The sequence below is a fragment of the Mustela nivalis genome (assembly GCF_964662115.1).
Source record: "Mustela nivalis genome assembly, chromosome: 4".
NCBI classification, from domain to species: domain Eukaryota; kingdom Metazoa; phylum Chordata; class Mammalia; order Carnivora; family Mustelidae; genus Mustela; species Mustela nivalis.
The window spans coordinates 144,864,858-144,890,117 of NC_139023.1; the positions used below are offsets into that span (position 1 = coordinate 144,864,858).

Consider the following 25,260-nt stretch of genomic DNA (forward strand, 5'->3'; position numbering starts at 1 on the left):
GAAGCAGCTGGCACTTCTCATGACAGATGTTGTTAACAATTTCACTGGAATCTCAGAAACCTAATAGGAAAAACTCTGAGTTCTGTTAATGCTGAACTTTTAAGTTACTTAAGTAATTTCACAGTCAAATGATAAGTTTTTCTATGCAGTGATGAATTTCTACATGGCATTAACAATATCTAAATTCCACATGTCAAATAAAAAATGCTATTACCAGGCATATGTCTGTGTCTGCACATCCTTGAAGTATGGGGATTTCAAGTGAGATTTGCCATCTAACAGGGAAAGATGGCAGTCTACTTGAGCTTGCTTACAAGGAGGAAGCAGAATCTTGGCACTCACCACTCCCCACTGCTGTCTTGGAAACAACAGTCTGAAAGTAAACAAGGAATGAGCTATACCTTGCTGCGTGCCACCAGAATGTGCTATGATGAATTCTCTCCAAGATCAGGGACCACCTTCAAGCAGTCCTGAAAAATGACACCCAGAACCAGGTGAAAAGACCTTCTGCTGACAGATCGGTGGTTGCTAGATGCAGGAGGTGGGGGAGAGAGCTGGGTAAAAAGGGTGCAGCTAGTCGAAAGGTTAAAAACTCCCAGTTACAAGATAAATAAGTTCTGGGGATATGATGTACAAGATGGCGACTGCTGTTAACGATCCTAGGTTGTGTACTTGGAAGTTACTAAGAGAGTAACTCTCAGAAGTTCTCATGGCAAGAAAATAAATCAATTATGTGAGGTGACAGATGTTAACTAAATTTATGGCGATGATCATTTTGCAATGTATACATATGTCAAACCTTCACGTGATATTTTATACCTAAGACTGATACAGTGTTATATATTAATTCTATCTCAGTAAAAAATGGAGGGGAGAAAAGATCTCCTGGTGTACCAGCCCTGGAAGGACCAACCTGTGATCTCACTCCTGGATGACTCTGCAAAGAAAAATTCCATAGGCACAGCTTGGTTTAGGTAGATACCATAAGATATATGGGAGTGGGAATGGGAAAAGGGGAGGAGTTCTCAAACCTATAGCTTTAAGGCTCTATTACCCTACACAGCCTTCTCTCCAACTGCTGACAAAGAGCTAGTGTTGAAGGAAAGAGATGGGCCTCTTGCACGTTGGGGAAGGTGATGAGTTTTGGCTGCCAATGAAATGGAAAATTCTGACCAAGAAAATTCTGGGATGGTGAAATTTCGCTCAAGAGTGGACATAATAAAACCTCAACCTCTCATCAGTGCCCTTTCCCCACGTTTACCTTCAGTCATCACATCCTAAAGCTCACATTATAAACCTGTATTCACAGGCCAACTTGGACACAAAGCTCCACTTTCATGCAGTCTATGTTCCATTGTACAAATTGTGGGCACACATTTTAGCCTGCTTTCACGAATGTTGTTCTATTCGTTCAAACATAAGCTTGATCTGCCATACACAGTAAAGCAAGTTCAACAGAAAGGCATGAAAGGACATGACGTAAAAAGCAAATTAAATGTAAGCTAATCTCTCAACAAGCTTTCACTGAGCACCAGCTACGTAACCAGTTCAAATAAGCCTTAAATCAAATTCAAAATGAAGTTATGGACACATTAGGGGTCTTGATACATATGTCCAAACTGCCTTCTAAAAGGGTTCTGACACTTGGCACTCCCACAAGCAATGTACTGTTTCACTGTATGTGTGACATTAGATTAAAACCTTAAGTAAGAAGGATGTCATACAAACTGTGTATTGCATAAACCCAATGTTCTGCAGCTTTAAATCCCTAATATTTTAGGTGGTAGAGAATCTAGTTTAGAACCTAGAGGTCAGACCCTCTCAACTTTAAACAATAGGAAGAAGTTAGGTGAACAGTAAACCTGTTTTGGTTATCTTCACATATACACCAAGGTTCTTATGACCACCTTTCATTTAACTCCAAAATCTATAGATTCGAAAAATTCCCTGCACATTCATGATTTTCATACAATGACAAGTATTATCTCTGGCCCCATCTCCCCATATTCAGAGACCATAGCTTCATCCCTACCCTGGTGAAGTGAGTCTGTGTGTTCACATTTTATTTAGGCAACCCAAACAATAGGCAAATCAGATGGGACAGAGAGGAAATGCCTAAGCCCAGCTGAGCCAATCAGATTTCTCCTACCAAAGTTGGTCATTGGAATTTTGTTCCAACTTTAAGAATAAGTCTGAGCAATGGGTAACAGCCAAATGGAGCTCAAATTTGGCTCCCTGAAAAGTCAAAGCTGAAACTATGGGGAAGCAGAAGTTGAGGGGAAAATCTGCAATTCGAGGAAATGGAGAGACATGTAGAGAGAAGACGATGCTCGCTGTGGAGTTCCTGGTGCCTGGTGACCGCCTGGTTCTTTCGAGGTCTTCCTGGGCTTCCTGCACTCTGCATCTAGAGATCTTTCTGTATCCTTAAAATAGATGTTTTGTTTTTGTTTTTTAGGTGAACTAACTTGGCAAGAACAAATTCTCTTCAAGTTCTCACCTTTCTACCCCAATTTTAAGATACACATCTCCCTCTTCCCCAAATACCACTTGAAAAAATTTCTAATACCTGGATTTATCATACAATCAGTATGTCTATTATATATAATGAGAGTTTCCCTCCTTGAAAAGTTGTTAGATTGATGGCATATCTTGAATATGACAACTTCTCAGAACCCAAGCTTATAAAACATAAAGGAAGTAAGACTGGTTGGTCCGCTGCATGCTCTTTACCCTCATGCTCCCCAGCTAAAGGAATCCCAATAGCTTCTAGGCAGAGATATCTAGAATATATATCTAAATATATATCACAAATGGCCAAGTAATTTTAAAGATTTATTTATTTATTTGAGAGACACAGACTGCACACGCTCCATGGGTTGGGGGGGGAGGCTCTTAAGCAGATTCCCCTATAGACGCAATCTTGCCACACTGAGATTACCACTTGAGCCAAAACCAAGAGTTGGAAGCCCAGCTGACTGAGCCACCCAGGTGCCCCCCACCTTTTCTTTAAAGATTTATTTATTTTAGAGAGAGAGAGAGCGAGCCCAGGGAATTTTAAAGAACCAAGTGGAGAGACAAGGCTTATTATGTTTATTTGAGCTCAGCCTTTTTGAGCTGAACCCACTTATTACGAAAAGTTCTGTACAGATTGCCCCACCTTATACATAGTTACCTATTACCATCACCGTTCCTTATTATATGGTGAATTTTTTTAAAGTTCTTTTTTTTTATTTTGAGAATTGAATTTTTTTTAAAAGATTATATTTGTTTATTTGACAGAGAGAGGCACAGCAAGAGAGGGAACACAAGCAATAGGAGTGAGAGAGGGAAAAGCAGGCTTCCCACTGAGCAGGGAGCCTGATGTGAGACTTGATCCCAGGACCCTGGAATTACTACCTGAGCTGAAGTCACGCTGAGAAAATGAAACTTTCTACTTCTACCAACTGTATCCCATAGAAAACAGTAAAATGAAGAAATAAAGTTTGCTAGATTTATCACCAGAATCTGCCTTAGAAATGTGTTGCTTTCCTGGTAGATAGACAAGGCATCTGATTTAGGCATTGAGTGCCACTCCATAATTAATACAAAAGCCACAACTTCAGACACTTCTTCCTCTTTTAACCCGTCTCCCTCTTTCCCACTACATCAAGGAGTCAAGGAGCCAGCTTTAATCTAAGGAATCCAAGAGTTGGACAGAGAGGACTGTCAAAAGCATGCAGAACACTCCGTAGAAGATCATTCTTGAAGGAAGCCACATGTGTCCGGCATCTGTTTGCCATCTCTGTGGTGACTGGCTTTAATGAGTTCTAATTTCTGATGGGAACAAACAGAACTGTGAATGCACCCAGGGAATCCACCTGGCGAGTGCTTTTGTCATTTCGTCATTTCTTCATTTCTGTTTGCCTACTTGTTGTGCTTCTTAATTTGTCAAACCCTCTAAAGATGTGTGGTGAAAGAACATAATTACAATTTTTTTAATTACAAAAAAAAGCATTCATACAATACTGGCAGAATCATGCGAATCCTTCTGCTCATTTCTATTTGAGCTAAAGCTTGATGTTTACTCACACAAAAAGCTTTCTAATTATTGTACTAGAACTATGTTTGCTACCCTCATGGATTGGGATAATCCTATAGAGTGATGGTACTTCTTCATTCGCTTGCTCTCCATCCCAAAGCCTGCAGAACTGAAACAAATGGAATTAGCCAGCACCAAAATTAGAAAAAGCTCACCTTCTATTTCACATCCCACCAAAAAGCATAATTAAACAGAATATGCAGTCAAGTCTGAACATTTAAGATCACCACTTTCCCGAGAAGATGAAAGAAACTTTCAAGAAAGTCATTTTCCCTCTGGAACTTGGCTCTACATGACAGATGACCTGGGATCATATGAAAAAGGAGTATTCCCGATTATACTGTTTAAGCTCGGAAACATTCCAAGGAAGGAGCGAATCCGTTCTGAACTCCTGACCAGTGCTTTCCAGTGTCTGTCTGCAGTTCCTTCGGTAGAATTTAGGTTGGTGCCACAGTTCCTGCTGAAAGCTCAGAGTGTTGAGCAATCTGCAGCAGAGACCTCAAGATAATGGGGTAGGTGCTATTTTAGGGTTATGAATAGAGCCTTGATGAGGGAAAAGTCACAAAAGGCTTCAAGAGAGATGGGTGTTGAAAGATCCAACCAAAATGAATGTGTGAAGTTGCCAGATGTGGAGGGCTCCATGATGAGCTGCAGGAAGGCTCCCCCGAAGGATACACACACACCCTTCTAGAAACCTCTGTGTTGGCCAGACAAAATATTCTGGAGGCCAGATTTAGTGTGTGGGCCTTCCCATTTATGTCCCCTACTTTAAAGATGTTTTAGGCAGTGGGGACAAAAGGCACAGAAACAGGAAATTGGGGGAGGGAGTTGCGAAGTCTGGGCAGCTGGCTGTACTGTTTCAGGAGGGGCAGGAGGTAAGATGACTAGGGGTTGGTTAGGAGGGAGGAAGGCTTGGAAAACTGCTCAACTAACACTAGACTTTATCCCAAGCACCCTGGTGAGCCAGAGGCTCACTCTAAGCAGAAGGATGACGCGAAGATTCACTTTTAGTAAGAGAATTGCCAGCAGGCCTGTAGAGGAGACAGGCAGATGCGGGAAGGCTAGTTGGTGACGTGAGAGACCAAGACAGAGGCCAAGATGGTGGCAATGAAGGTGGTGAGGATGGGTTACCACTGGGAGATATCTCTGAGGCGGAAGAGAAAAGGCTCAGCTGTGGGAGCAAGAGAGGGGAGAGGTTAAGAATGATCCCAAGGCTCTGGCTTTAGTAAGAGTTTATGTAAAAATACATTGGTCAGAATTGAGAATCAGGAAAGGAGCAGTTGGGAGAGTGATCATTTCTGCTTAACATATACTAAATTTTAAATACCTGTGGTTTTAACCAGCTGGCAATATTTTTTTTTCCTTTCTCTTTGTGTTCTTTTGAATTTTGGAACATTCCAAACTTCTGGGAAAGGTAGAAATAGAATAAGAAAGAAAAGAAATTTAAAAACTACACTTTATACCCCTGAGCCCTACTATGTCCAAATAAGTTGTTGACCTCATGCCCCATTACCTCTGAATTCTTTCGTGTATATTTCCTACAAACCAGAAAATTCTCCCACACAATGGGAAGATAAGCCCAAAATCAGGAAAATTAACTTGATACACCATTACCACCTAAATCCTCAAACCTCAGTCAAGTTCTGCCAGATGTCTCATCAATCTTTCTTAGCGCAAGAATCCATGCAGAATCTCGGTTGCCAGGTCATCTGCATCCCCTTCAGTCTGCAACAGGGCCCCTGTCTTTGCTTGCCTTTCCTGTCCTTGACTCCTTTTAAGATTACAGGTCATTTTGTTACACGTCCCTCAATTTGGGTTTGTCTGGTGTTTCCTCATGATTAGATTCAGGTTATGCATCTTAGGCAGGGAAATCAATGAAACGATGCTTCCTTTTTATTGCATCTTCTCAGGTGGTGCATGATTTCAATTTATCCCCTTACTGATGATGTCTGCTTTGATTGCTTGATTAAAGTGGTATCTGCCCGTTTTCTTCCCTTTAATGTTACTTTTTTGCTTATGTAATTAATAAGTGAGTTTGCTATTGCTCATTAAACTTGCAATGTACTCATTCATTAGTTTATATCAGAATGGATTTGGGATTTCTTTATTCGATTGGTTATAATCCATTACTATCATTATTTATTTAGGTGCTTAAACTGTTCTAGATCTGGACACTGGGATCCCCTTCAGGCTGGTTTCTGTGTCCTTTTGACATGTTCTTATCACTCTTTGAACACTTCCTTGCTTTCTGGCATAAATAAGATGCTCCAGACTCATCTTGTACTTTTCCTACCAGCCTTGAAATCAGTCATTTCTCTCAGGAGCCTTGTTTCCTTTTAGTGGAGAAGAATATTTAGAAGCTGCATTCTGGGAGCTGGATGTGCTCATATTATTGCAATGTCACTGTTGCCGGCGCTCTGGGAGGACAGAGCTCGGGAATGTATTTGTGTACACATATCTACACACACATACTAACATACAGAGATTCACACACACATTTATTTCTTCTTTATAAATCTATCTACATATATTGAAAACCACAGGTTCATACTGCCAACCTAACATCATAGAGTTTGTTCTAATTTTCTGTCTCTCTATACCTCTAAATTCACTTTCTAATAGTGAAAAAGCTGGCTTTCTGGTTACTTTTGACTGAACCACCATATACAGCCACACCCCGGCTCTCCTGTTGTTCCATCCGTGGCACAGATGCCCTCCCCAGGCCACTCAGCATTCGATACTTTCCTCAGGACTGTCCCCCATACGGGTACCCTCTTCACCCTGCTCAGGCTTTGTGAGCCCTTTCTGGAACACAGTAAATCCTTCCCCCACCCCTTACCCCAACTTAGGTTCAGATACCGACCTTGCTCTGCCCCACATAACAGCTTTAGGACCAAATTATTCAGGAAAGGAAGAGAATGGGGGAAAAAAGGAACAGGAAACTGGAAGCGCGAGGAAGAGAGGAATGTTAAATAGGTATATTGAGAAGCACTGTGGCATAGGGGATAAGATAAAAGGCTGGGTTCCAACAGGCTCTGCCACTTGTTTTCCGTGGCCTCGAGCAAGCTACTGTATTTTATCAGAAGAAGATGTATATTTTGTAATTAAAATTTTTTGGTTACTTGTAGATTCGCATGTGGTTTTAAGAAATAATGCAGAAAAATCCCACGTACCCTTTACCCAGTTTCCCCCAATAACACCTTCTAAAAATCACAACCAGTATGTTGACATTGGTATAGTCAAGACACAGAGCATTTCCATCACCACAGGAGCCTTCCATGTCGCCCATTCATAGCCATACCTAGTTCTCTCCTGTTACCATCCCCTCCTTCATTTCTATCAACTACCAATTTGTTCTCCATTTCGATAATTTTGTCATGTTCAAGAATGTTACGTACATGGATTCGTACAGTATGTAACCCTGGGGTCAGCCTTTTTTACCAGCATGATCCATCTGAGATTTGTCTAGGTTATTGCATGTATCAACATTTTATTCCTTTCTATCCCGTGGCACCGAGTAAATTCCATGATACGGATATATCACTGATTGTTTAACCATTCACCCAGTTAAGGACATCTGGGTTGGTCCCAGTTTGGGTCTGTTACCATAAAAGCTGCTCTAAACATTAATGAAGAATTTTTCGTGTGTGAACGTAAGTGTTCGTCTCTCTGGGACTAATGCCTAGGAGTACAATTGCTAGCTCCTATCGTAATGCATGTAGTATTTTAAGAAACTGCCAGACTGTTGGCATTCTCATGAGCAGCATATGAGTTATTCTGTTTCTCCGCTTCCTCAGTAGCATTGGATGTTGTCATCATTCTTTATATTAGCCATACTGTTAAGTTTGGAGTGGTATTGCAATGTGACGAAAATTTTCATTTCCTTAGCAGCTAAAGATGTTGAGCATATTTTCATGTACTTATTGCCATCTGTATATCTTCTTTAATGAAATATCTCTTCATATCTTTGCTCATGTTAAATTGGATAGTTTGGTCTTTACTGTTGAGTTTTGAGAGCTCTTTATATATTCTAGATACTAATCCTTTGTCAGAGATATGGTTTGTAAATATTTTCTCCCATTCTGTAGCTTGACTTTCATCCTTTTGACACAGCATTTTGTAGCACAAAAGTTTTCAATTTGATGAAGACCAGTTTATCAAATTTTATTCTTATGGATCATGCTTTTGGGGTCAAGTCTAAAACTTCTTGCATAGCTCTAAATCTTGAAGATGTTTCTTCCTAAAAAGTTTTGTCATGTCACATCATACATTTAAGTCTTGATCCATTTTGAGTTAATTTTTATAGCAGACTTGAAATCAAGTTTGAGATTCAGTTTTTTACCTATAAATGCCTTGTTGCTCCAGAACTATTTATTGTAAAGATTATCATTCCTCCTCTGAATTACTTTCAACCTTTGTCAAAAATCACTTGAGCATATTTTTGTGGATTTATTTCTGGGATCTCTATTCTCTTCCATTCATCTATGTGTCTCTCCCTGTACCAACACTGCAGTCTTTTTTCCTTGTACCTATGTAGAAATTCTTGAAATTGAGTAGACTGATTCCTCCTACTTTATTTTTCTTTTTCAAAATTGTCTGAGCTATTCTACTTTCTCTGTTTTCCCATATAAAATATTTTAATAATCTTACCTTTACAAAAAAAATCTTGTGGAAATTTTCTTTCAAAGATTTTATTTATTTGAAAGAGAGAGAGAGAGAGAGAAATCATGAGGAGGGGGCCAGAGTAGAGGGAGAAGCAGACTTCCCACTGAGCAGGGAGCCCTATGCAGGACTTGATCCCAGGACCCTGAGATCATGACCTGAGCTGAAGGCAGATGCTTAACCAAATGCGCACCCCACTTGTGGAGATTTTGATAGAAATTGAGTTAAACCTCTATGTCAGTTTGGGGGATATTTACATCTTTACTATGTGGAAGTCTTTCAGTCCATAAATATACCCTTTCCCTCCATTATTTCAGGTATCTCCCCTGTCATCAGCATTGCGTGCCTGTTGTCATGTAAGTTCTGTTGGTGTTTGTTAGATTTATGCATATTTATTTTTAAGCAATTTTATATGGTATTGTATTCTAATTTCACTGTCCATGTGTTCATTGCTTGTATAAAGAAGCATAATTAATTTTTAAGCATTTGTGTTGTATCCTAATTCACTTATTCTTGTACCTTGAATCTAAATTCATTTATTCCAGGACGGTTTTTTGTAAACTCTTGGGATTTTCCTACGTAGACATTAATGTCATTTGTCAGTCAAGTTTTATTCTTATTCTATAGTTTTATTTCTTCCTTTATTCTTATTCTATAGTTTTATTTCTTCCTTCCTGATCACTATGCCTTTTATTCCCTTTTCTTCCTTTATTCCACTGACTAGAAATTCCAGCACTGTGTTGATAAGAGTGGTTAAAGAGACATCTTTGGCTTATTCTCAACCCAAGGGGGATGAATTTAGTCTTTCATTATTAAATATAATGTTAGCTATTTTTTGTTTTAGATGGGTTTAGGGTTTTTTGTTGTAAGTGTTTCCTGTTAAGTTGAGGCATTTTCCCCTATTCTATTTTTTTCGGAGTTTTTATCATGAGCAGGTGTTGGATTTTGTCAAAGGTTTTTCCTGATATGCCATGTAACTTTTCTTCTTTAGTTTTGGAATATGGTGAATCACACTGATTTATTTTCGAATACTGAATCAACCTCACCCCTAGAATAAACCACATTTAGTCATGGTGTATAATTCGTCTTATGTATGACTAAATCCTATTTGCGAATGTTTTGTTATAGATTTTTGCATCTGCGTTCATGAGAGGTATTTGCCTGTATTTTTATTTTTGTATTATTTTTTGTCTGGTTTTGGTATCAGGATAATAATTAGCTTCATAAAATAAACTAGGTAATCATCCATCTCTTCTATTTTCTGGAAAAGATTGTATAAAATAGGTGTTAATACTTCTCTAAGCTTTTGGTAGGCTTCTATGGTAAAACCATCTGGGCCTGGAGCTTTCTTTTTTGGGAATTTGAGAATTATTAATTACAGTTTCTTAGTAATTACAGGGCTATTCAAATATCTTTTTCATGTTGCATAAGTGTAGTAGTTTGTGCTTTTTTTTGTGGAAATGGTCTATGTCACCTAAGTTATCAAATTTATGTATGTGGAGTTGTTTGTAACATTCCCTTATTCTCCTTTTGATGTCTGTAGGGTCCGTAATGATACTCCATTTTAATCACATATTGGTGATTTTTGTCATTTCTCTTTTTTTTATTGTCACTCTTGATGGACATTTGTTATCCTATGGATTTTTTAAAAACCATCTGTTTATTTCTTTGATTTTTCTCCATTGCTTTTCTTTTTAATTTCTTTCATTTGTTCTCTGTTACTTCCTTCCTTCTGCTTGCTTTAGGTTACTTTTGCTCTTTTTCTAGTCCTTGAAGTAGGAGCTTGAATTATTGATTTGAAACTTTTCCTCTCTTATAAGTGTGCATTTAATGCTATATATACATTTCCCTCCCAATATCTGCTATGTCCCCCAAATTTTAACATGTTTTATTTTAGGTCAGTTAAACATATATTTTTTTAGATTTTTATTTATTTATTTGAGATAGAGAGAATGTGAGAGAGAGAGCGAGCATGAGAAGAGGGAGAGCCAGAGGGAGAAGCAGACTCCCTGCCAAGCTGGGAGCCCAATGCAGGACTCGATCCCAGAACTCCAGGATCATGATCTGAGCTGATAGCCATAACTTAACCAACTGAGCCACCCAGGCGCCCCAGTTTAACATATATATATTTTTTTAATTTTCCTTGAAACTTCCCCTTTGATCCACAGGTTATTTAGTAGCATGTTGCTTAGTTTCCAAATGTTCAAAGATTTTTTTGTCATTCTGTTATTGGTTTCTAATTTGACTCCATTGTGGTTGAAAGATCACACTATATGATTTCAATTTTTAAAAATTTGTTGATGTTTGTTTTAGAACCCAACACATGGTCTCCCTTGGTATCTAATTTATAGGCATATGAAAAGAAGGTATATTCCACTATTGTTGGGGGATGTCTTCTGTAAGTTTTCATTAGTGCTTCGTTGTGACATTGTTGAGCTCTGCCAAATCTTTGCTAACTTCTGTATAATTGTTCTAGCAAGTGTTGAGAGAGAGGTGTTCAACCCTTCAACTACAATTGAGGATTTGTCTATTTTTCTTTTTAGTTCTATCAGTTTTTGCTTCATATACTTTGCAATTCTTTTATTTGGTGTGTATGCATTAAAGATCACTGTGTCTTCTTAGTGGATTGACTCTTTAGCATTATATAATGTCTTTCTCTGGTTTTGGAAATTTTCTTTCATTAACATCTGCTTTATTTTATATAAATATAGCCACTTGTGCTTTCCTTTGATTAATGTTTACACTGTATATATGTGTATTTTGTGTCCCTTTAGTTCCAGCCTGCCTACGATATTATACTTGAAGTAAGTTTCTTATGGACAGCATATAGCTGGGTCATGTTTTTTAATCCACTCTGCCATCTGCTGTTTTTTAATTGGTATATTTAGACCATGTGCATTAATATGGCAATTGATATGTTAGGGCTTACATCTGCTGTTTCATTTTTTCTTTCTGTTTGTTCATTCTCTTTCATTTCTATTTCCTTTTTTGAGACTTCCGTGGATTACTTAAACACATTTTTAGAATTCCACTTTGGTTTATCTAAAGTGTTCAGAGTGCATCTCTTTGTATAGTCTTTTCAGTGGTTGCTCCAGGTACTACACCATATATACATAACTTATGACAGTCATCATTGGTATCATCGTTGTACTAGTTCAAGTGAAGTATAAAAACCTTAAACCTCTTTATTCTCCCTTCTCTGTTTATAATTGTCTTAAATATTCTGCACACATTCAGAGTGACATCAGAGAGTATTAAAATTCTTGCTTTAACCATCAAACACAATTTAGAAAATTCAGGAAGAGAAGGAAAGCCCATTATATTTACCCATATTTTTTGCTTATGATGCTCTTTCTTACCTCCTAATGTCCCAAGCTTCCGTCTTTCATTGTTGTCTTTCTGTTTAGAGAAATTCCCCATTTTTTTAGGATAGGTCAGCTGTGTTTCCTTTATCGTGTCCGGGATTTTTAGCTATACTAAGCAGGAGTAATAGGAAAAATTACGTCTCATCTACCCCACATCCCTAGAAGCAGAAGTCTTAAGAGACACATTTTAACCTAAGTGAGGAGCTGGCTTTCGATTGCTGTTGGTCAGGCTGCAGTCACAATTAGTTGTTTCAGTCTCTGTGTGTGCAAATGTGATCAGAGCTATTTATATTGTTTCACTTTAATTGAGTTGGATACATTGCTTAAAAACAGGCTTAGCCTTTGAGAGAAAGGAATTCACAGACATAAGAGTTCCTCTCAAAGAAGGTTGCAGAGAAGAGGATTTCTCCTGGTCCAAAGATCCCTTAGAGCAGAGGAAAGGAAAGGAGTGCCGTCACTAAATGTCATCTGGAATAGCCCTCTATGAACTCCATACCAACCAACTGGTATACTCTTGATGCACTTTATGGGCCTGTATAATAAAGAGGAGCTTGCTAGAAAGTATGTGATATGGTTGTTATTTTGGGAGTCATGACTGAATGACAACATCCTCTTGACATTTCCATCAACAAACCATTTAAAGACCATCTGAGGAAGAAATCTGAACCCTTATAGTTGTCAGAAACCTTCCATTGAGACTTTCTGGTCCGATCAATAAAGTGTCAGCATTGAAACTTGCAGAATGAGTGTCATTATCTTGGCAGAAAATACAGAGACAATAGTGATGTTTTCTCCTAAAAACTGCTACATCACTAGTGCTGTGGATCGCACAGAGGACAACTTTGTGTGGAAAACCATGGATATCAAGGACTTGGCTTTGAAAAGTAATTTGGGAAATCCAGACACTTATTATGATCAAATTCTTTTATTTATATATTCCCAAGAGTGATACATAATAAAAATTACACCTAAATAAGTTTATAAGAGCTTTTTCAACAAATATACAAAATTAAGTGATAGGAAATCATTGTGCTATTATTTAATTAGCATCATTATATTCCCTAGTGGTATATAAAATAGGATGTATTTTATATTCAATAGCATCTTTCTTCAGTAGCAGATTAAGAAATACAGGAAATGGCAACAGTGAAGAAAACTGAGAAAAGAGCTCTGTAAGGTATGGAATAAGAGAACCAAAGCTGCAGGGATGGGAGTTTGTAGTCTAAAAAGAGAATAGTGGAGGTTCAAAGGTGGGGGAATCTTGATAATAACAAACTCTAAGGTATGGTCTTGGTAAAGGTTTGAGGAAATAGAGACCAAGGTCACTGACCTACAAGGGATTAAGAAGCTGTAAGGTATGTTGTTTAATGGATCCTCACACGGACACTATTGTAACCCAGGCAGATGGCAGGAACTGGGTTGGAGAGGAAGATAGTGAATAGGAATTTCAATTGCTCCATAAGGGCAGGATGTTGGAAGACTGAAGGAAATACTGAGGAATAAGGTTGTTATAAATTGATGAATCTTCAAATTCATAGGAGAAATTTTTTAAACTGGCCGTATTACGATAAACTAAATATACTGCAATAAGAAAAGTTTAGTCCAACTTTTTGATAGTCATTCATTTTGATGGCAAATGAGATTCCTATTGATAGAGAATCATGGATTATACTGAAAAGTTTGATCCAAGCATCTAAGTTTGGGTATTTTGAAACTCCATCTCATGAAGATCTTGGACTGTTTTCTGTGTACATGTGGAAATCAACAAATAGCCTAGTATCACAATGTAATCTACAGCCGTTAGAAATGCCTGGATGGAAGAAGACATATTTGCATATTAAACAATAATGCCAGATAGAGACTTACTGACTTGGTGGTTGATATTTAAAGCCATAAGAGCAAAGATAAATATAGTATTTGAAAGTCTAAGACCATTCTATACTTACATAATATTCCCTTGCCACTATGAAAAATTAAACCATTGTGGGCTGGTAAGGTGATAACAGGTTAGTTCAGCATATCATAAATTAACTTCAAACAGCAAAGCCAAATAAGTAAACTCAACTTAAGAAATGATCTCTTGGCTCAGACTTCAATAAACAGAGAAATGGCAGTGGGTTCATCCTTCACTTGTTGTAAGCCAAAGATAGAGATGTGGCTGTGAGCATTCCAGAAAGCATGTGAAAAAGTGTGCTTGAGTGAGGGTATTCATAATAAATAAATAGGGAGGGCATGGTGACTGAGATCAGGACAAATTAAATTATAGCACGAGGATCAAAGCCATAATTTAAGGAAATCCATTATTTACTAGAATAATCACCACTACTCAAAATGTAGTAAGGGCTGGGGTGTAGGGCTCAATAGCTGTGGAACCTAAATCTTCCTCTTGATATGACAGCACTGGCTCCAGGACAGGTTGCAAGGCAGATGACCTCTGGGAGAATCTAACCACTGTATGCCCTTAGCATCAAGGGAAAGATGGTCAGAAGAGAGACCTTGCTTCTCCAGAGAGAAAGTTACTCAGGAAATACAACTTGAAAATGATATACTACGTAGTAAATGGATATTGAAGAAGAGCCATTAATACCACATATTTTATCACCATAGGAATAATCTTGGGGGGGGGGAGTTTTTTCCCCCAAACAGTAATAAAAGATCCACTAAAAAAAAAAAAATCATTATTGGCCACATGGAAATGAAAACACTCTAACTATTAATTTTTTTTGAGAGAGAGAGAAAGGAAGACAGAGTATTCGACTTCCAAGCTTTTAAAGTAATACTAAACTCAATAAATACAAGTAATAAGACTAATGCCTTTAAGCTGGCTATATTGTGGTCAAGTGGAGGGGAGGAGATATAAGAAAGATGGGGAAATGAAAGAAGGAAGAGAAAAGAAGATGATTATGTTCAGTTGTGGTTTTTCATCCCAGATTCTGCCCCATGTGAGTACCTGGGGTGAGGGTGGGGGTTTCCCTTCTTCATTTAACCCACAAACAGCTCCAGTTTCTTCCCCTGCCACCCACCACTGCACTTGTGTTAATAAAAGAAAGTTAGTCCAAACATTCTTCAGGGGCCTTCAGTTCCCAGTGTCACCTAAGTTTGAGCAGACGACACTATTTTTAACTTTCCGGAGAAGTTCAAAGTGGTTAGATTTAACCTCCCCAACTCAGTAGGTTTTCATCTCTTCATGGTGCCTTTCTTTCTCCCCTCCTAGCTCAGGAAAGACAGTGCCCTTTCTCATGTTCCAGCCTCAGCCCTCCACCTTTGTCCTGAAGAGTTCCTCTGTGGCTTTGTCCTTTCAACCAGCAACTTTCTCTCTCAACATGCATATAATGTAGTAGAAGCAACAATCAGATAAAACATTTGTGTGGTATTTTTAGTATACAAAATGCTCTTGCTCCATAATTTCCTTTGAATCCTTGCAATTGTCTAGAAAAGAGGTATTATTGTTTTCCCACTTTTAGTTTCCTGAGAGGTGAGCTGACTCACCAACACTCACACAAGGAATGAGTGGTAGAGTGAGGACTCAAACTTCAGCCCTCAGACCCAACATGCTAGCTGGGCCACCTCCTTTTTGGGATTTGCTATTAACATGGCTTCCCTAATGGTGAGTAAAGACACACTTTCCCAGACTGGCTGGAAGACAGCTCCCTTCATAAATCCCCATGGCCCTTCCAAGGTCCTATGGGGCTAAAGGATTTGGAGCCCCTAGACCAACTTCTATCAAGGCTGGTCTCTCCTATCACTTCAGGATGCTTTACAAATATGACCATTTTCCACATGCTATGACTTGAACATAGCTAGAAAAACACTATGGTGACCCATCACCATGTTTTCCCAGAATTTTCCCAGTTTTAGCTCTGGAAGTTCAACACCCTTTGCAAATCAAGACTGTTGATCATGCAGAGAAAGTTCTGATCAGCTCTGTGCCCCTCCCAGGGTATTTCCTATTTGTATCTTTTATTGCCATGTTTCAAATTCATTCAGTAAACACTTACTGAGTCCCTGCTGAAGTCAAGAGCACTACACTAGGCATCTGTACATAAAGATGAACCATTCGTGTCTCTGTTTTCAGGAGCTTGCAGTCAAGTGGAGAAGATGGTGTGTATTCAAATGAGCACACAAAGTGAAGCGTGATAAAACAAAACAAAACAAAACCCTGAGTATCATAGCAGCCAGAGGAGGAGAGAATTTCAGGGAGGTGATGGCAACCAATAGAATCAAATCCTGTGGAAACATCCAGAAGTATAAAGCCTATGAAGAGCCCGCTGGATTTGGTGCCCAGAACTGATGTGAAAGCAATTCAACTAGGACAGCAAGGGCAGAAATTAGCAGGAATCGAGAACAGCAGTGAGAGCCATCCTCTAAAATATAAGCCAGAAGACTCCCACTTTGGATCGTGAAGAAGTAGCTAGTACCAGACTAGTCCTCCCACTATAAACAACTAGAAAACTGGACAAAACATACAAACCAACATCAGCCATTGCACAAGTGGCTGCTATCATCACTAAAAGAAGTAAGTCCAAGAGAGCCTGAGCTCTCTGCCTGGAGGCATTTACTAGACTTTTGCTCAGGGAGGGGAATCTAAGCAAGACACAGTGCTCACACTAAGTGGAGGAAGCAAAGATCAGGACTCAGGGTCATGGCCTCCTTACCTCCCTGCCTTTACTCCACTTTTTCTCCAGAGCATGAATCCCCACCTGACATTATAAATTTGATTTTTTTTTCATTGTTATCATCCATCTCCTTGTGACTCTCTCCTCAGAATGTCATCTTCATAAAGACTGGGCAGAGGTAATATATTTTTTATTCACTGTTGTATCCCTGAAATAGTGTATGTGGTGGGAGCTCAATAACTATCGTTGAATGATTGAAACAAAAAGAAAGTAGGTAGGGACACCTGGGTGGCTCAGTTGGTTAATCATCTGCCCTCGGCTCAGGTCACGATTCCAGTGTCCTGGGATGGAGTCCCATATCGGGTGCCCTGCTCAGCAGGGAGTCTCCTTTCTCTCCCAGCTCCTGCTTTCTCTCTCATTCTCTCTCTCTCAAATAAATACATAAAATTAAAAAAAAAAAAAAAGGAAAAGAAAATAGGCCATGAGGAAATACTGTCAGGAAAAACAGACAACTCTTTCAAGAAATGTATGGATGAGGGAAAAGGAGAGATAAGTTGGAACCACAACAATGTCACAGAGTTTAAAGAAGGGAATTTTAAAGAGAAAGGAGATATCTAAAATATGAGCATGTTTGTGGGATTCAGGTTTGCATATGGTAGCAGGCTGATGGGCTGTAACCTTTAAACAGCCCTCTGAAGACTGGTGGTTGACGTGTTTGGTCACAATGAAACTGTGGGAGACTTGGAAAGTTGTACTATGGCTAGAGAGAAACTTTGTACCTCCAGATGGTTTGGGTTGTCCACTGGCATGTAACAAATCACCCCACATTTAGTGGCTTTTATCTATAATAATGTATTGCTTCCCACACTTCCTAATTTGGGTTGAGAAATGTCTAAGATGCTTCCTCACTGGTGTGTCTAGAGCCTTAGCTGGGTTGGCTGGAACAGCTGGGCCACGCCCAGGCCTCTCTTTCTCCACATGGGCTTGCATATGACTAGTTTGAGCTTCCTCACAGTATGGTTGTCTCAGAGTTATCAGACTTCTAGCTGATTTCTAAAAGGGAGGAAATAGAAGCTTCCAGTTGTCCTGAGGCCTGGGTTCAAAGGTCACAGATGTCACTTCCACCACACTCTATTTACCAAAGTAAGTTACTGCCAGCCTGGATTCCAGGGAAGAATAAATAAATTGTATATCTAAATATAAATATATCTAAATGTAAATAAGCTGTGTAGGGCAGCTTCAGTGTACTTGGAGGAGAAACTTATTGGGAGCCATTTTTAGAGGCTAACCACCATGAAGTTTTAGAAAAGAGCAGTCCTAAAGGAATATGGAGTCTAAGATTAAGATGAGGTCACACCAGTGGTTCCGTAAAGAGTGGAGATTATTGTCTTCAGAGCCTAAGAGGTCATGAAACTGAAGGGTTGTTGTATCATTCATGTGAATACCAGAATACCAGTGGATGTTGGCCATATATGGGACACAGATCTGAAGTCATTGAAGAAGACAAAAATTTTCTCTAAGATGAGAAACAATGGTGGAAAGAATAGAGAGAGGCTGGCATACATGAAATGTAGACTTCAGAAAAGAAGGTAGTGGAGCTGTTGCCTGCAATTAGCAGAGATCAGGAAGGGGATCGCTTCTTCTCAGCCCATAAGCAAGAACAGTGGCTTCTGGTGGAGAAAGATGATAAGAGAATTGTGTCATGACAGAAATCCTGGTTTCAATTAAACTGATGAAATGGGGGACCAAATTAAAAATGTAAAAGAGATCAAGGGACCCCATGGCCAAAGGCACAGGGTAAACTGATGCAGCTTGATAAAAAGTAGTACTGATATCCTGATACCCTGTTAATGGATGTGGGAATAGAGATTTGCTGGGAGAGCTGCGTAGAGCAGTATTTATTAGAGGGATAACATTAGCACATGGGAATATCCCTCCCTCTTGCATTCATCCATTTATTCATTCATTCAAGGCAGAAGGGAAGGGTAGATGTTGACTGGTGTGGATGGTGTCAGGATTTTCCATCCTGTTGCTTCTGAGTTTGGAGCCATCCCTTTGCCTCCTTAGCTTCCTTTGGTTCGATGCTAAGGGCAGGGGTCAAGGTGAAGGGCAGGAAAGAATAAGAAAGACAAGGAAGGTCTGTCTCAGAGGTTTGTCACAGAGCTTATTAGCAGATGCTTACATCATGTTATCAGACTATAAATCCATATCTAAAATTCTAAACACTATTTTCCTCCTAAGGAAGAGGATATCAGTATTTAGTGCATATAGTTAGTCAATTAAGTGAAGATGCATACTCTCTCTTTTAAGTGAAGGAAGAAAGCAGAGAAAGGAAGACATTCTGTGGCATTTTAGTTGGCCACAACAAAACCAAACTAATGTAGTGTCATTTCAAAGGTTTGGTTGGTTGGTTCGTTGATTGGTTACATAAGCTGAGCCAAAGGATTGCCAAGTATTTTACATGCGTGTTGCTCTCTTAGTCTGTGAGATAAATCAGCAGAAAACACAGCTCCTCACTGGTACCTCCCACTTTCTAAAAAGAACATACTTACCAAGAGCTTTTTTTTTTTTTTTTTTTTTTAAAGTAAGTTCCTCAAGCAGCATGGAGCCCAGCGTGGGGCTTGAATACACGACCCTGAGATCAACACCTGAGCTGAGATCAGGAGTCAGAGGCTTCACGGATGGAGCCACCCACATCCCCTCATACTTACCAAATTCTAAGCTTTTGTTTTCACAATGATATTTTAAGTTTGGAACAGAAAGGTCACCTTCCCCCACCCCTATATTGGGGAAGAAAGAGGATGGCCATGAAATAGGGTATTTACAATCTGAATTGAATTAAATCTTCTTATTTATTTTGTTTTGTGCCTTTCTCTCTCTCTCCCCCCCCCTTTTTTTCTAAAGAGGCAAAATACTCTGATAATGGCTCCGTGGAACTTGTTACTCCATGGAATAGCCATTTGTAGGGTTGAGGGAAAACACATGGAGCGCTTGTCTGTTTGATGTGATCTTAAGTGGCGTTCTGACTTAGAGTACACAGAGAGGTGAGCAGACCTCTCAATTCACTGTGGCCTATGATTCAATGGATTTTCAGAAAACTTCAGTGAGACAAACATTCTCTCTTCTCTGACCCCAACAACATAAGCTGAGAGGAAGGCAGGTTTGCTCCTGGAAGTGGGCTGTGGCTACCAGGGGAGCTGGGGAGAGTCTGTCTCCCTTCTGAAAATGTAATAAAACAAGACATCCACGAAGCTCTCTTGTCTAACACTTAAGCCCAGGCAGAAAGTCATCTGGCATTTGCCCAATTTCTCTTAGGCACAGAAATGACTTACTTAAGACCGTCCAGTCAGGGGCGGCTGTAGAAAAATCACCTACTCTTCCTATAAAGCATCGTCCCCAGAGGACAGACTCCTTCTCTTCTGTGAAGAAAGGTAATTTGCTCCCCACCCATACCCATAATCAGGGCTGAAGCTGAAGCTGTATTAAAACAAAATTCTTTCTTTTTTTTTTTTTAATGTTTCAACAAAATGAACCTCTCCCTCTTTGTGTCTTAAATCATAGGAATTGCTTACGTAACAGGACACAAGAATTGTGAGGAAGGAAATCTAATTTTCCTCCACATTTGCTAATGATCTTCTCTCGTTATCCCTGGGGAATCCAATACTTAGCATACTTCCCTGCAACCTCTTAGATCAAATCCAGGCCTTTTATGCCAAACCAATCCATTACACTCTCCTTTTGGAGCCAAGAGAGTGGATGTTTGTTTTTTTGGCCACTCAGTGGCCATACACCCTATTCCTTATAACTGTGATCTGGGGCACCCACACCAGTCATTCTTGGTCCCTATAGCTCAGGAGCAAACTACCACCCTCCCAGCACCACAAGTCACTCTAGGAGCTGACCCAGGCCAGAGACAGTGAGTGCACCATCACACGCTCTGCCGAGGTGCTGTGACTCGGCCAAAGGCAAGTACATGGCCCAGTCAGAGCCAAGAAAGCACAATGAGACCTAACAGATCCTTCTGGGAAAGAGACCCTCTTTCTGCTCATGCCAGATTTGAGAGGACAAAGGGGTTAGAGCTGTACCTCCTCTTCGCTACAAGGTGGAGCTTAGATGCAAGTCACCCCATCAGGAGGCAGGAGTTGAGGAGAGAGAGCAACCCAGCGCAATGACACTGCAAGAGCCAGAACTCCAGGAAGGCCTGAAGCAAGCCTGTCCTTGGACTTTTCAAAGAGCCATTGAGTCTCTCTGTCTCTCTCTCTTTTTTTTTTTCTAAAAAGAGATTTTTGCAACCCAAAAAGTCAGACCTGCTACTCCAAGCATCATTCCAGGCACCTGTTTCTCAATGCCTGCTACATTGATAAGCCCTCTTTTTTGCACACTAAAATCATTCTCTTGTACTATCTGACACATGTCTGCTGGCAAGGCTTCTGCATTTTGTTGAAGCCATCCTCATTCATTCTGTGCAATCCAGTGTGAAAATATAAACTCTTTACACTTTTGCAGAATCCCCTGTATCTTTCTCTTCTTCCTTTTCATTCACTTTCAATTCAGGAACAATTTATTGAGTACTCAGTACGTGCTTGTACAAGTCAGCAGGTGCACAACAAAGGAAATGAGCAACAGAGTGAAAAAAATGACCAGTGGCATGGGAGAAAATATTTGCCAACTATCTGTCTGATAACGGACTGATAGTCAAAATATATAAAGAACTTCTAAAGCTCAATAACTCAATTAAAAAATAGCCTAAAAACTTGGGGCGCCTGGGTGGCTCAGTGGGTTAAAGCCTCTGCCTTCGGCTCAGGTCATGATCTCAGGGTCCTGGGATCAAGCCCTGCGTCCAGCTCTCTGCTCAGTGGGGAGCCTGCTTCCTCCTCTCTGCCTGCCTCTCCCACTACTTATGATCTCTGTCTATCAAATAAATAAATAAAATCTTTTTTAAAAAATAGCCTAAAAACTTAAATAGACACTTCTCCAAAGGAAACATAGAAATAGCCAACAGGCATATGTCAAGACTCTTAATATCATTAAACATGAGGGAAATGCAAGTCAAAAGTACAAGGGGGTATCACTTTACATCTGTTGGGATGGCCTTTATAAAACAAAACAAAACAAAAAAGCATAACAAGTGTGGGTGAGGATGGTGAAGAAATTGAAACCTTTGCACACTGTTGGTGGACATGTGAAGTGGCACAACCTCTATGGAAAACAATATGGAGTTTCCTCAAAAAATTAAAAATGAAACTACTGCATGATCCAGCAATCCCACTTCTGGGTGTTTATCCAAAAAATTTGAAATCAGGACCTTGAAAGACATCTGTCCTCCCATGATCACTGTAGCCTTATTCACAACAGCAGAGATGTGGAAGCAACCTAACGTCTGTCAACAGATGGGCGGATAAAGAAAATGTGGTGGATACGTAGACTGGAATTCAGTCTTTAAAAAGAAGGAAATTCTACACCATGTGACAACACGGATGAAACTTGAAGTCATTATGCTGAGTGGAAAAAGCCAGTTCCAGAAGGACAAATACTGCATCATTCTACTCATGTGAGGTATCTAAAATAGGCAAATTCATTGAATTAAAGAGTGGAATAAAAATGAGTTGCTTGTCAATCCACTTCAGTTTAAGCAAGATGAGTAAGTTCTAGAGATCAGTTGTACAACATTTGATCTATAGTTAATAATACTGTATTTTACACGTAAAAATTAGGGGGGTAAATCTCAGGTTAAGTATTCTTACTAAAATAAGATACAAGAAGGTGTGAGGGATACGAAGCCTCATCAACCGTGCGTGATCACAGAACAAGGCGGTATGTACTCGGATTGGAAAATGTAACAATCGATAGAGGACACAGAGCAGGGGCCCCAGTTCCAAGATCTAGGACCTCCCGGCATTGTCATAAACCTTTTTGAGATCTCCATAAGGTCATATATTTGAACAAGAAAACATTTTCCTACTTCCCTCATGCTCGCTGTTTATTCTCCTTGTATTGTGGAAAATGAAGTTTTGGAATGTAGAAGAAATACCTCAGATGCAAATTCATTCAGCATGGAGCAAACATTGAGGACCATCTACAGTGTGCCTGACAATGTGTGGGGCCCTGGGGACAGTGCACCTCAGTGTCAGAAAACGTACATTCTAGGGGAACAAAGAGACCACAAACAAGTAAAACATCCATATCTAATATGATGTTAGAGGTTTACGCCGAAAGTAGAGCCAGGTTAAGGGATGAAAATGATTGCCTAGAGTTGAGGTGGGGGCCTGTTTTAGATAAGGTAACTAGAAAAAGCCATTCTCAAAAGATCCTGCTTTTGTCCAAACACAAATTCAGTGAGATTAACATGTTGCGTGACTATCTAGGGGAAGAGTGTTCCGAAGAGGAGGAACAGCAAAGCAAAAATCTCGGCAAGGCCGAGCGTTTCATCAGGATCGACAAACACTGAGGGGACCACAAACTGTTCTTGTTTCTTTTAAAATCATAAGGGAAGAAAAGAACTTTCAGATCAAAGGAAGTGTTTTCATATGTAACATCAATATATTCATCTCTATACCAATGCAATAGTGTAACAAAATTTGTTATCATTATTTTTTTCAGTGGCAGGAGGCCCACAGAAGTCGCAGTGCAGCCCTGGGCCCTGGAGCGGAGAGAGCTGGGCCTGCTGGAAGGAGAACGAGCCTGTGAGCAGAGGAGTCAGAGTGGAGGGAGCAGGGAAGGAAGTGAGTTCAGAGAGGCAGGGTGTCGTGGTGCCTGGGCTCCTGGAGAAGGCAGGGAGCTGAGAGGCCAGAGAAAGCCTTAGGGCCCAGCTTCCAGTTGGGAGTTGGGGACTGGGTAGCTCTAAGGGAAGGAGGAGCAAAGAAAAAGCCCCAGTGCTCAGCATTTTTGACACTTTGTTGAAGTCCACAAGTAGACCATGGAACATTTCTGGCCATTTCAAACAAGGGACTTCTATTGACTTTTTAACTTTCCAGTGATATAAACGAGTGATTTCAGATGGGTTATCAATTGCACCTGTGTCCTGAAATCAGCTTCTGCTGCATGTAAGCAGCTTTCCTTCGGACTTTCTACCTGCTCCACGGGCACAGGTAACTTAGAACAAGTGTGGAAGCACTCGGCAATATTCAAACGCCATCAAATCGCATGCTGTTGTTGTTTCAGTGAATACTGCTATATAATAATGCCTCTGTCCACGGATGGACGTCGGCTTAGCCACAGATGACCTTTCTTGCTCGCTCACTTACCTTATGTCCATATCCAGCACCATCAGGAATCCCTCAGGTACAACCAATATTTCAAGGAGGATTTGTCACACCGTGTCATGAACTCATAAAGTTTATGACAAGGCTCGTGGCTGCTCCTTTACTAATACCGGTGTTATTTAAAGCTGTTAATAGTGAAGCCTGAGCCACTTGCTACATTGCCCCTTAGCCGTCCTACATCCTGTGGAGACAATTGAGGTCATCTCCCTGCATTAGTGGGCATTCTCATAGTTAACATGACCCAGTGGAACCCAAGCCTGAGCCAGCAAGCCAGGTGCTCCCCACACTCCCCAGACCTCTCGAGGTGCTTTGCAAAGCTAGCCATTTACGCAAGGAAGCTTTTTTTTTTTTTTTTCCTGCCTCCCTTCTTAAAAGGAAATCAGCTGGGATGCCTTAAAGTCAGCGAGGTCAAAGGGCTCATGGATTCTGTCAGAGTTTCTTTCGGAAGTCACTTTTTATTATGTTCTCTTGTATGGGCAGATAAATACCAAGTGAGAAATAATTTCAAAGGGCCCCTTTTGGTGGGGAGGGGTTTAGGGAGAGCTATAGAGGAAGAAGGACAATTATTTGTGTTGATACCTAAGGTGGGAGGAGCCCTTCTTGGAAAATTTAACTTTTAAGCTTTTTTTTTTTTTTTTAGGATTTTATTCATTTGTTAGAGAGAGAGAGAGAGAGCACAAGCACAGGCAGACAGAGTAGCGGGCTAGAGGCAGAGGGAGAAGCAAGCCCCCGCCAAGCAAGGAGCCCGATGTGGGACTCGATCCCAGGACGCCGGCACCATGACTGAGCCAAAGGCAGTCGCTTAACCAACTGAGCCACCCAGGCATCCCCAACTTTTAAGCTTTTAAGGCTACATTTATGGTTTAGTAGTAAAAGTATCAGAACTAAGATAGCGGCAAAGCACAGCAGGGAGGGGGGCCGTTTTGTCTTCACTTTTCAGGACCTCTCCTCTTTGAGTCTCATTTGATTTCTGATGGGCACAGCTTTCAGGCAGAAAAGTCCATGGATGAACCAGAAAGCTCCCTTTGGTGTCTTTTTCAACTACAGATGCATTTTCAGTGGAAATGCAAGCCCGCTCGTGCCGCAGTTCTGGAATCCAGAGAAATGAAGGCATTTCTTGTAGATCAGTTTTGAAGACATCTGATCAAGACGTCATGGTCCTGGAGATCTCCTTTTCTCTGCCTTTCTCTTTGGAGGCTGTCTAGTGTTTGGAGATAAGTGAGCCATACCAGTAATGCTAGAGACACAAGCTCTCAGGGACCAAAGAAAATGAGATC

The 25,260-nt window shown here is 40.2% G+C and overlaps 1 long non-coding RNA gene across 2 annotated transcripts in view; it reads left to right on the top strand.

The window, feature by feature from the left end:
- The first annotated feature begins 361 nt into the window (after positions 1-361).
- The window catches only part of LOC309863776, a 32,266-nt gene continuing 7,367 nt past the window's right edge, over positions 362-25,260 (top strand). The window contains exons 1-6 of one of the 2 annotated variants that reach the window (XR_014311251.1): positions 364-494; positions 859-974; positions 2,456-2,586; positions 3,280-3,462; positions 3,651-4,590; positions 23,322-23,443. This is a non-coding gene — a long non-coding RNA (uncharacterized lncRNA). Of the gene's footprint in view, positions 495-858; positions 975-2,455; positions 2,587-3,279; positions 3,463-3,650; positions 4,591-23,321; positions 23,444-25,260 lie in introns of both variants that reach the window. The other variant, XR_014311250.1, reaches the window with a different exon arrangement.